This window comes from Arachis hypogaea, chromosome 12 (assembly GCF_003086295.3).
Source record: "Arachis hypogaea cultivar Tifrunner chromosome 12, arahy.Tifrunner.gnm2.J5K5, whole genome shotgun sequence".
Lineage (NCBI taxonomy): Eukaryota > Viridiplantae > Streptophyta > Magnoliopsida > Fabales > Fabaceae > Arachis > Arachis hypogaea.
The window spans coordinates 68,279,549-68,288,451 of NC_092047.1; the positions used below are offsets into that span (position 1 = coordinate 68,279,549).

General features: G+C 39.6%; 1 non-coding gene across 1 annotated transcript; it reads right to left on the reverse strand.

The window, feature by feature from the left end:
* Window positions 1-1,385: 1,385 nt before the first annotated feature.
* LOC112730764 (small nucleolar RNA R71) lies at window positions 1,386-1,493 on the reverse strand. The gene has a single exon (XR_003166574.1). It is a non-coding gene; the product is annotated as a small nucleolar RNA R71 (small nucleolar RNA).
* Window positions 1,494-8,903: the final 7,410 nt, after the last annotated feature.

Here is an 8,903-nt window from a genome sequence, read left to right on the forward strand (position 1 = left end):
AAATTTTCAGTTTGAAAATCTTATCTTTTTCAAAATCTTTTTCAAAAAAAAAAATCAAATCTTTTTCAAAATTCTTAGTTATTTTCGAAAATTCCAAAAATATTTTTCAAAAATCTTTTTCTTATTTTTATATCAAATTTTCGAAAATAACACAATCAATTAATGTTTTGATTCAAAAATTTCAAGTTTGTTACTTGCTTGTTAAGAAAGATTCAAACTTTAAGTTCTAGAATCATATCTTGTGATTTCTTGTGAATCAAGTCATTAATTGTGATTTTTAAAAATCAAATCTTTTTCAAAAATAATTTCAATCATATCTTTTCAAAAAAATATCTTCTTATCTCTTTCAAAAATTTTATTTCAAAATATCTTCTCTAACTTCCTAACTTCTTATCTTTTCAAAATTGATTTTCAAATTTGTTTCAACTAACAAACTAACTTTTTGTTTGTTTCTTAACTTTTCCAAAACTACCTAACTAACTCTCTCTCTCTCATTTTCAAAAATATCTTCCCCCTTTTTCAAAATTTCTTTTTAATTTATTAATTATTTTAATTTTTAATTCTTAAATCTTAATTTTCAAAAATTACTAACATTTTTCAAAAACTATTTTCAAAAATCACTAACTCTTTTTCAAAAATTATTTTCGAAAATTCCTTCTCTCTCATTTTATTCTATTTATTCATCTACTAACATCTCATCTCACATCTCAACCCTCCTCACAGTTGTGTTTCTTCCATTATATTACATTCTTTGTCTCCCCCTCTTCTTCTACTCACACAGGGATCCCTATACTGTGGTATAAAGGATCTCCATTATTATTATTATTTCTCTGTAACTTCTTCTTTGTCATATGAGCAGGAGCAAGGATAAGAACATTCTTGTGGAAGCAGATCCAGAACCTGAAAGGACTCTGAAGAGAAAATTAAGAGAAGCTAAATTACAACAATCCAGAGATAACCTTTCAGAAATTTTCGAACAGGAACATGAGATGGTAGCCGAAAATAATAATAATGTAAGGAAGATGCTTGGTGACTTTACTGCACCTAATTTCAATTTACATGGAAGAAGCATCTCCATTCCTGTCATTGGAGCAAACAACTTTGAGCTGAAACCTCAATTAGTTTCTCTAACGCAGCAGAACTGCAAGTTTCATGGACTTCCATCTGAAGATCCTTTTCAGTTCTTAACTGAATTCTTGCAGATATGTGATACTGTTAAGACTAATGGAGTAGATCCTGAAGTCTACAGGCTCATGCTTTTCCCATTTGCTGTAAGAGACAGAGCTAGAATATGGTTGGACTCTCAACCTAAAGACAGCCTGAACTCTTGGGATAAGCTGGTCACGGCTTTCTTAGCCAAGTACTTTCCTCCTCAAAAGCTGAGCAAGCTTAGAGTTGATGTTCAAACCTTCAGACAGAAAGAAGGTGAATCCCTCTATGAAGCTTGGGAAAGATACAAACAGTTGACCAAAAAGTGTCCTTCTGACATGCTTTCAGAATGGACCATCCTGAATATATTCTATGATGGTTTATCTGAGCTATCAAAGATGTCACTGGACACTTCTGCAGGTGGATCCATTCACCTAAAGAAAACGCCTGCAGAAGCTCAAGAACTCATTGACATGGTTGCTAATAACCAGTTCATGTACACTTCTGAAAGGAATCCTGTGAGCAATGGGACGCCTATGAAGAAGGGAGTTCTTGAAGTTGATACTCTGAATGCCATATTGGCTCAGAATAAAATATTGACTTAGTAAGTCAATATGATCTCTCAGAGTCTGCATGGAATGCAAGCTGCATCCAACAGTACTCAAGAGGCTTCTTATGCAGAAGAAGCTTATGATCCTGAAAACCCTGCAATAGCAGAGGTGAATTACTTAGGTGAACCTTATGGAAACACCTATAACTCATCATGGAGAAATCATCCAAATTTCTCATGGAAGGATCAAAAGCCTCAACAAGGCTTTAATAATGGTGGAAGAAACAGGTTTAATAATAATAAACCTTTCCCATCATCCACTCAGCAACAGATAGAGAACTCTGAACAAAATACTTCTAATTTGGCAAACTTAGTCTCTGATCTGTCTAAGGCCACTGTAAGTTTCATGAATGAAACAAGGTCTTCCATTAGAAATCTGGAAGCACAAGTGGGCCAGCTGAGTAAAAGGATCACTGAAATCCCTCCTAGTACTCTCCCAACCAATACAGAAGAGAATCCAAAAGGAGAGTGCAAGGCCATTGACATAAGCACCATGGCCGAACCTGTGAGGAGAGGAGAGGACGTGAATCCCAAGGAGGAAGACCTCCTGGGATGCCCAGTGGTCAATAAGGAGCTTCCCTCTGAGGAACCAAAGGACTCTGAGGCTCATCTAGAGACCATAGAGATTCCATTAAACCTCCTTATGCCCTTCATGAGCTCTGATGAGTATTCCTCTTCTGAAGAAAATGAGGATGTTACTGAAGAGCAAACTGTCAAGTTTCTTGGTGCAATCATGAAGCTGAATGCCAAATTATTTGGCATTGATACTTGGGAAGTTGAACCTCCCTTGTTCATCAATGAACTAAGTGATCTGGATCAACTGACATTGCCTCAGAAGAGACAGGATCCTGGAAAGTTCATAATACCCTGTACCATAGGAACCATGATCTTTAAGGCTCTGTGTGACCTTGGTTCAGGAATAAACCTCATGCCCCTCTCTGTAATAGAGAAACTGGGAATCTATGGGGTGCAAGCTGCTAAAATCTCATTAGAGATGGCAGACAGTTCAAGAAAACAGGCTTATGGACAAGTAGAGGACGTGTTAGTAAAGGTTGAAGGCCTTTACATCCCTGCCGATTTCATAGTCCTGGATACTGAAAAGGAAGAGGATGAATCCATCATCCTAGGAAGACCTTTCCTGGCCACAGCAAGAGCTGTGATTGATGTTGACAGAGGTGAAATAGTCCTTCAATGGAATGAGGACTCCCTTGTGTTTAAAACTCAAGGATCTCCCTCTGCAACCATGGAGAGGAAGCAGAAAAAGCTTCTCTCAAAGCAAGTCAACCAGAGCCCCCACAGTCAAACTCTAAGTTTGGTGTTGGGAGGCCACAACCAAACTCTAAGTTTGGTGTTGAACTCCCATATCCAAACTCTAAGTTTGGTGTTGGGGAGTCTCAACAAAGCTCTGCACATCTGTGAGGCTCCATGAGAGCCCACTGTCAAGCTATTGACATTAAAGAAGCGCTTGTTGGGAGGCAACCCAATTTTTATTTATCTAACTATATTTTTCTTAGTTATATGTCTTTGTAGGTTCATGATCATGTGGAGTCACAAAATAAATATAAAAATTGAAAACAGAATCAAAAACAGCAGAAGAAAAATCACACCCTGGAGGAGCATCTCTCTGGCGTTCAGCGCCAGAACAGAGCATGGTTCTGGCGCTGAACGCCCAAAATGGGCAGCTTCTGGGCGCTGAACGCCAGAACAGGCATGGTTCTGGCGTTCAACGCCAGAAATGGCACACAAATGGGCGCTGAACGCCCAGAGTTGTGTGCAAAGGCATTTTTACATGCCTAATGGGTGCAGGAATGTAAATCCTTGAACACCTCAGGATCTGTGGACCCCACAGGATCCACTCAGGATCTGTGGACCCCACAGGATCCCCACCTACCTCCACTCACATCCATCCACTCTTCCCCATAAACCTACCTCATAAACCCCACCTACCTTCAAAATTCAAAACCAATTTCCCACCCAAACCCACCCATATGGCCGAAACCTTTCCCCCCTCCCTTCCCTATATAAAGCCCTCCATTCTTCATCAAATTCACACAACACACCCCTCTACACCCTTCTTGGCCGAAACACTTCCCACTCTCCCTCTCCTCCATTTCTTCATCTTCTTCATCTATTCTTTCTTTTATTGCTCGAGGGCGAGCAAAATTCTAAGTTTGGTGTGGTAAAAGCATAAGCTTTTTCTTTTTCCATTACCATTGATGGCACCTAAGATCGGAGAATCCTCTAGAAAGGGGAAAGGGAAGACAAAAGCTTCCACATCCGAGTCATGGGAGATGGAAAGGTTCATCTCCAAAGCCCATCAAGACCACTTCTATGATGTTGTGGCCAAGAAGAAGGTGATCCCTGAGGTCCCTTTCAAACTCAAAAGAAATGAGTATCCGGAGATCCGACATGAAATTCAAAGAAGAGGTTGGGAAGTTCTAACAAATCCCATCCAACAAGTCGGCATCCTAATGGTTCAAGAGTTCTATGCTAATGCATGGATCACCAAGAACCATGATCAAAGTAAGAACCCGGATCCAAAGAACTATGTTACAATGGTTTGGGGGAAATACTTAGATTTTAGTCCGGAGAATGTGAGGTTGGCATTTAACTTGCCCATGATGCAAGAAGATGAACGCCCCTACACTAGAAGGGTCAACTTTAATCATAGGTTGGACCAAGTCCTTATGGACATATGCGTGGAAGGAGCTCAATGGAAGATTGCCTCCAAAGGCAAGCTGGTTCAACTAAGAAGATTTGACCTCAAGCCTGTAGCTAGGGGATGGTTGGAGTTCATTCAATGCTCAATCATTCCCACTAGCAACCGGTCTGAAGTTACTATAGACCGGGCCATCATGATCCATAGCATCATGATTGGAGAAGAGGTGGAAGTTCATGAGATTATACCTCAAGAACTCTACAAGGTGGCTGACAAGTCCTCCACTATGGTAAGATTAGCCTTTCCTCACCTCATCTGCCACCTATGCAATTCGGCTGGGATTGACATAGAGGGAGATATCCTCATTAAAGAGGACAAGCCCATCACTAAGAAAAAGATGGAGCAAGCAAGAGAGCCCATTCATGGAGCTCAAGAGGCGTATGAAGCTCATCACCATGAGATCCCGGAAATGCCTCAAATGCACTTTCCTCCACAAAACTATTGGGAGCAAATCAACACCTCCCTAGGAGAATTGAGTTCCAATATGGGATAACTAAGGGTGGAACATCAAGAGCACTCCATCATGCTTCATGAAATAAGAGAAGATCAAAAAGCAATGAGGGAGGAGCAACAAAGACAAGGAAGAGACATAGAAGAGCTCAAGGACATCATTGGTTCCTCAAGAAGGAAACGCCACCATCACTAAGGTGGATTCATTCCTTGTTCTTATTTCTTCTGTTTTTCGTTTTCTATGTTATGTGCTTATCTATGTTTGTGTCTTCATTACATGATCATTAGTAGTTAGTAACTCTGTCTTAAAGTTATGAATGTCCTATGAATCCATCACCTCTCTTAAATGAAAAATGTTTTAATTCAAAAGAACAAGAAGTACATGAGTTTCGAATTTATCCTTGAACTTAGTTTAATTATATTGATGTGGTGATAATGCTTCTTGTTTTCTGAATGTATGCTTGAACAGTGCATATGTCTTTTGAAGTTGTTGTTTAAGAATGTTAAATATGTTGGCTCTTGAAAGAATGATGACTAGGAGACATGTTATTTGATAATCTGAAAAATCACAAAAATGATTCTTGAAGCAAGAAAAAGCAGCAAAGAACAAAGCTTGCAGAAAAAAAAAATAGGCGAGAAAATAATAGAAAGAAAAGCAAGCAGAAAAAGCCAAAAGCTCTTAAAACCAAGAGGCAAGAGCAAAAAGCCAATAACCCTTAAAACCAAAAGGCAAGGGCAATAAAAAGGATCCCAAGGCTTTGAGCATCAGTGGATAGGAGGGCCTAAAGGAATAAAATCCTGGTCTAAGCGGCTAAACCAAGCTGTCCCTAACCATGTGCTTGTGGCGTGTAGGTGTCAAGTGAAAACTTGAGACTGAGCGGTTAAAGTCAAGGTCCAAAGCAAAAAAGAGTGTGCTTAAGAACCCTGGACACCTCTAATTGGGGACTTTAGCAAAGCTGAGTCACAATCTGAAAAGGTTCATCCAATTATGTGTCTGTGGCATTTATGTATCCGGTGGTAATACTGGAAAACAAAGTGCTTAGGGCCACGGCCAAGACTCATAAAGAAGCTGTGTTCAAGAATCATCATACTGAACTAGGAGAATCAATAACACTATCTGAACTCTGAGTTCCTATAGATGCCAATCATTCTGAACCTCAATGGATAAAGTGAGATGCCAAAACTATTCTAGAGGCAAAAAGCTATAAGTCCCGCTAATTTGATTGAAGCTATGTTTCATTGATAGTTTGGAATTTATAGTATATTCTCTTCTTTTTATCCTATTTGATTTTCAGTTGCTTGGGGACAAGCAACAATTTAAGTTTGGTGTTGTGATGAGCGGATAATTTATAACGCTTTTTGACATTGTTTTTAGTTTGTTTTTAGTAGGATCTAGTTACTTTTAGGGATGTTTTCATTAGTTTTTATGTTAAATTCACATTTCTGGACTTTACTATGAGTTTGTGTATTTTTCTGTGATTTCAGGTATTTTCTGACTGAAATTGAGGGACTTGAGCAGAAATCAGATTCAGAGGTTGAAGAAGGACTGCTGATGCTGTTGGATTCTGACCTCCCTGCACTCAAAGTGGATTTTCTGGAGCTACAGAACTCGAAATGGCGCGCTTCCAATTGAGTTGGAAAGTAGACATCCAGGGCTTTCCAGAAATATATAATAGTTCATACTTTGGCCAAGAATAGATGACGTAAACTGGCATTCAATTCCAGCTTTCTGCCCAAATCTGGCGTCCAGCGCCAGAAAAGGAGCCAAAACCAGAGTTGAACGCCCAAACTGGCACAAAAACTGGCGTTCAACTCCAAGAAGGACCTCTACACGTGCAACACTCAAGCTCAGCCCAAGCACACACCAAGTGGGCCCCGGAAGTGGATTTATGCATCAATTACTTACTTTTGTAAACCCTAGTAGCTAGTTTATTATAAATAGGACCTTTCACTATTGTATTAGACATCTTTTGAACCATCTTTAAGTCTTTTTGATCATCTTTGGACGCCTGGTTCTTAGATCAGAGGGGCTAGCCATTCGGCCATGCCTGGACCTTTCACTTATGTATTTTTAACGGTAGATTTTCTACACTCCATAGATTAAGGTGTGGAGCTCTGCTGTTCCTCAAGGATTAATGCAAAGTACTACTGTTTTCTATTCAATTCATCTTATTTCGCTTCTAAGATATTCATTCGTACTTCAATCTGAATGTGATGAACGTGACAATCATCATCATTCCCTATGAACGCGTGCCTGACAACCACTCCCGTTCTACCTTCGACTGAATGAAGTATCTCTTAGATCTCTTAATCAGAATCTTCGTGGCGTAAGCTAGAATGATGGCGGCATTCAAGAGAATTCGGAAATTCTAAACCTTGTCTGTGGTATTCTGAGTAGGATTCAATGAATGAATGACTGTGACGAGCTCCAAACTCGCGATTGCAGGGCGTTAGTGACAGACGCAAAAGGATAGTAAATCCTATACCAGCATGATCGAGAACCGATAGATGAATAGCCGTGCCGTGACAGGGTGCGTTGATCATTTTCACTGAGAGGATAAGATGAAGCCATTGACAAAGGTGATGCCTCCAGACGATTAGCCGTGCCGTGACAGGGCATTGGATCATTTTCCCGAGAGATGACCGAAAGTAGCCGTTGACAATGGTGATGTATCACATAAAGCTAGCCATGGAAAGGAGTAAGACTGAATGGATGAAGATAGCAGGAAAGTAGAGGTTCAGAGGAACGAAAGCATCTCCATTCGCTTATCTGAAATTCTCATCAATGAATTACATAAGTATTTCTATCCCTATTCTATTGATTATTATTCGAAAACACCATTATCAATTTATATCTGCCTAACTGAGATTTGCAAGGTGACCATAGCTTGCTTCATACCAACAATCTCCGTGGGATTCGACCCTTACTCACGTAAGGTATTACTTGGACGACCCAGTGCACTTGCTGGTTAGTTACACGGAGTTGTGAACCATGGTCTTGGAATCATGTTTTTGGCACCATTACCAGGGAAAGAAAGAGCAATGAATTTTACATAATTAAAGTGTAATCACAATTCCGCGTACCAGTGACCATAGCTTGCTTCATACCAACAATCTCCGTGGGATTCGACCCTTACTCACGTAAGGTATTACTTGGACGACCCAGTGCACTTGCTGGTTAGTTACACGGAGATGTGAACCATGGTCTTGGTATCATGTTTTTGGCGCCATTACCAGGGAAAGAAAGAGCAATGAATTTTACATAATTAAAGTGTAATCACGATTCCGCGTACCAATGACCGAGTCTAGATCTCAATGCCTTCCTAGATCCAAATGTAGAATTCAATTGCAAGAAATTAAAGATCAAAATAGAAGAAAACTTGAATGTAAATCTCAATTCTCCAATAATGCAGTAAAAGAAACAGAACGAGATCTCAAGGTGAGATTGAGACAGAATTTCCCCAATTCTCAGCACCCAAGACTCAAGACAAGTGTAATTGAAATTGAAAACAATAAAACTAAGAGGAAGAGAATTCAATTCTCCTTCCCCAAACTCAGAAACTCAAATTAATTCCAAAACCAAAAGCTCTCAGCAAAACTAAAACGGAAAGTTCTCCAAGGAAAAAAAAAAACTCCGAAAACTTAAATCCTAAGCTATTTATACACTTTCTTCAAATGGTCTTCAAGCCTTGAATTGGGCCTTTGTTCTTGATGGAATTGGATTGATAAAGGCCTTGGTTGATTGCTCTTGGAGTTGGAGAAAGATCCATTGTGAACCGGGTTGAAAAACATAAAAGCTTGAGTAAAAGTTTGAGTAAAAGTTTGAGGCAAACTTTTACTCAAACTTTTTATACCAGATGGCTTCACTTTGCTGCTACCAACGTTTGAGCCAAAGTTTGAGGTCAAACTTTTGCTCAAACGTTGGCCCCCTTGTAAATGTGTGTGGCGCCAAAGTTTGCCAAAAAGCTTGAGGCA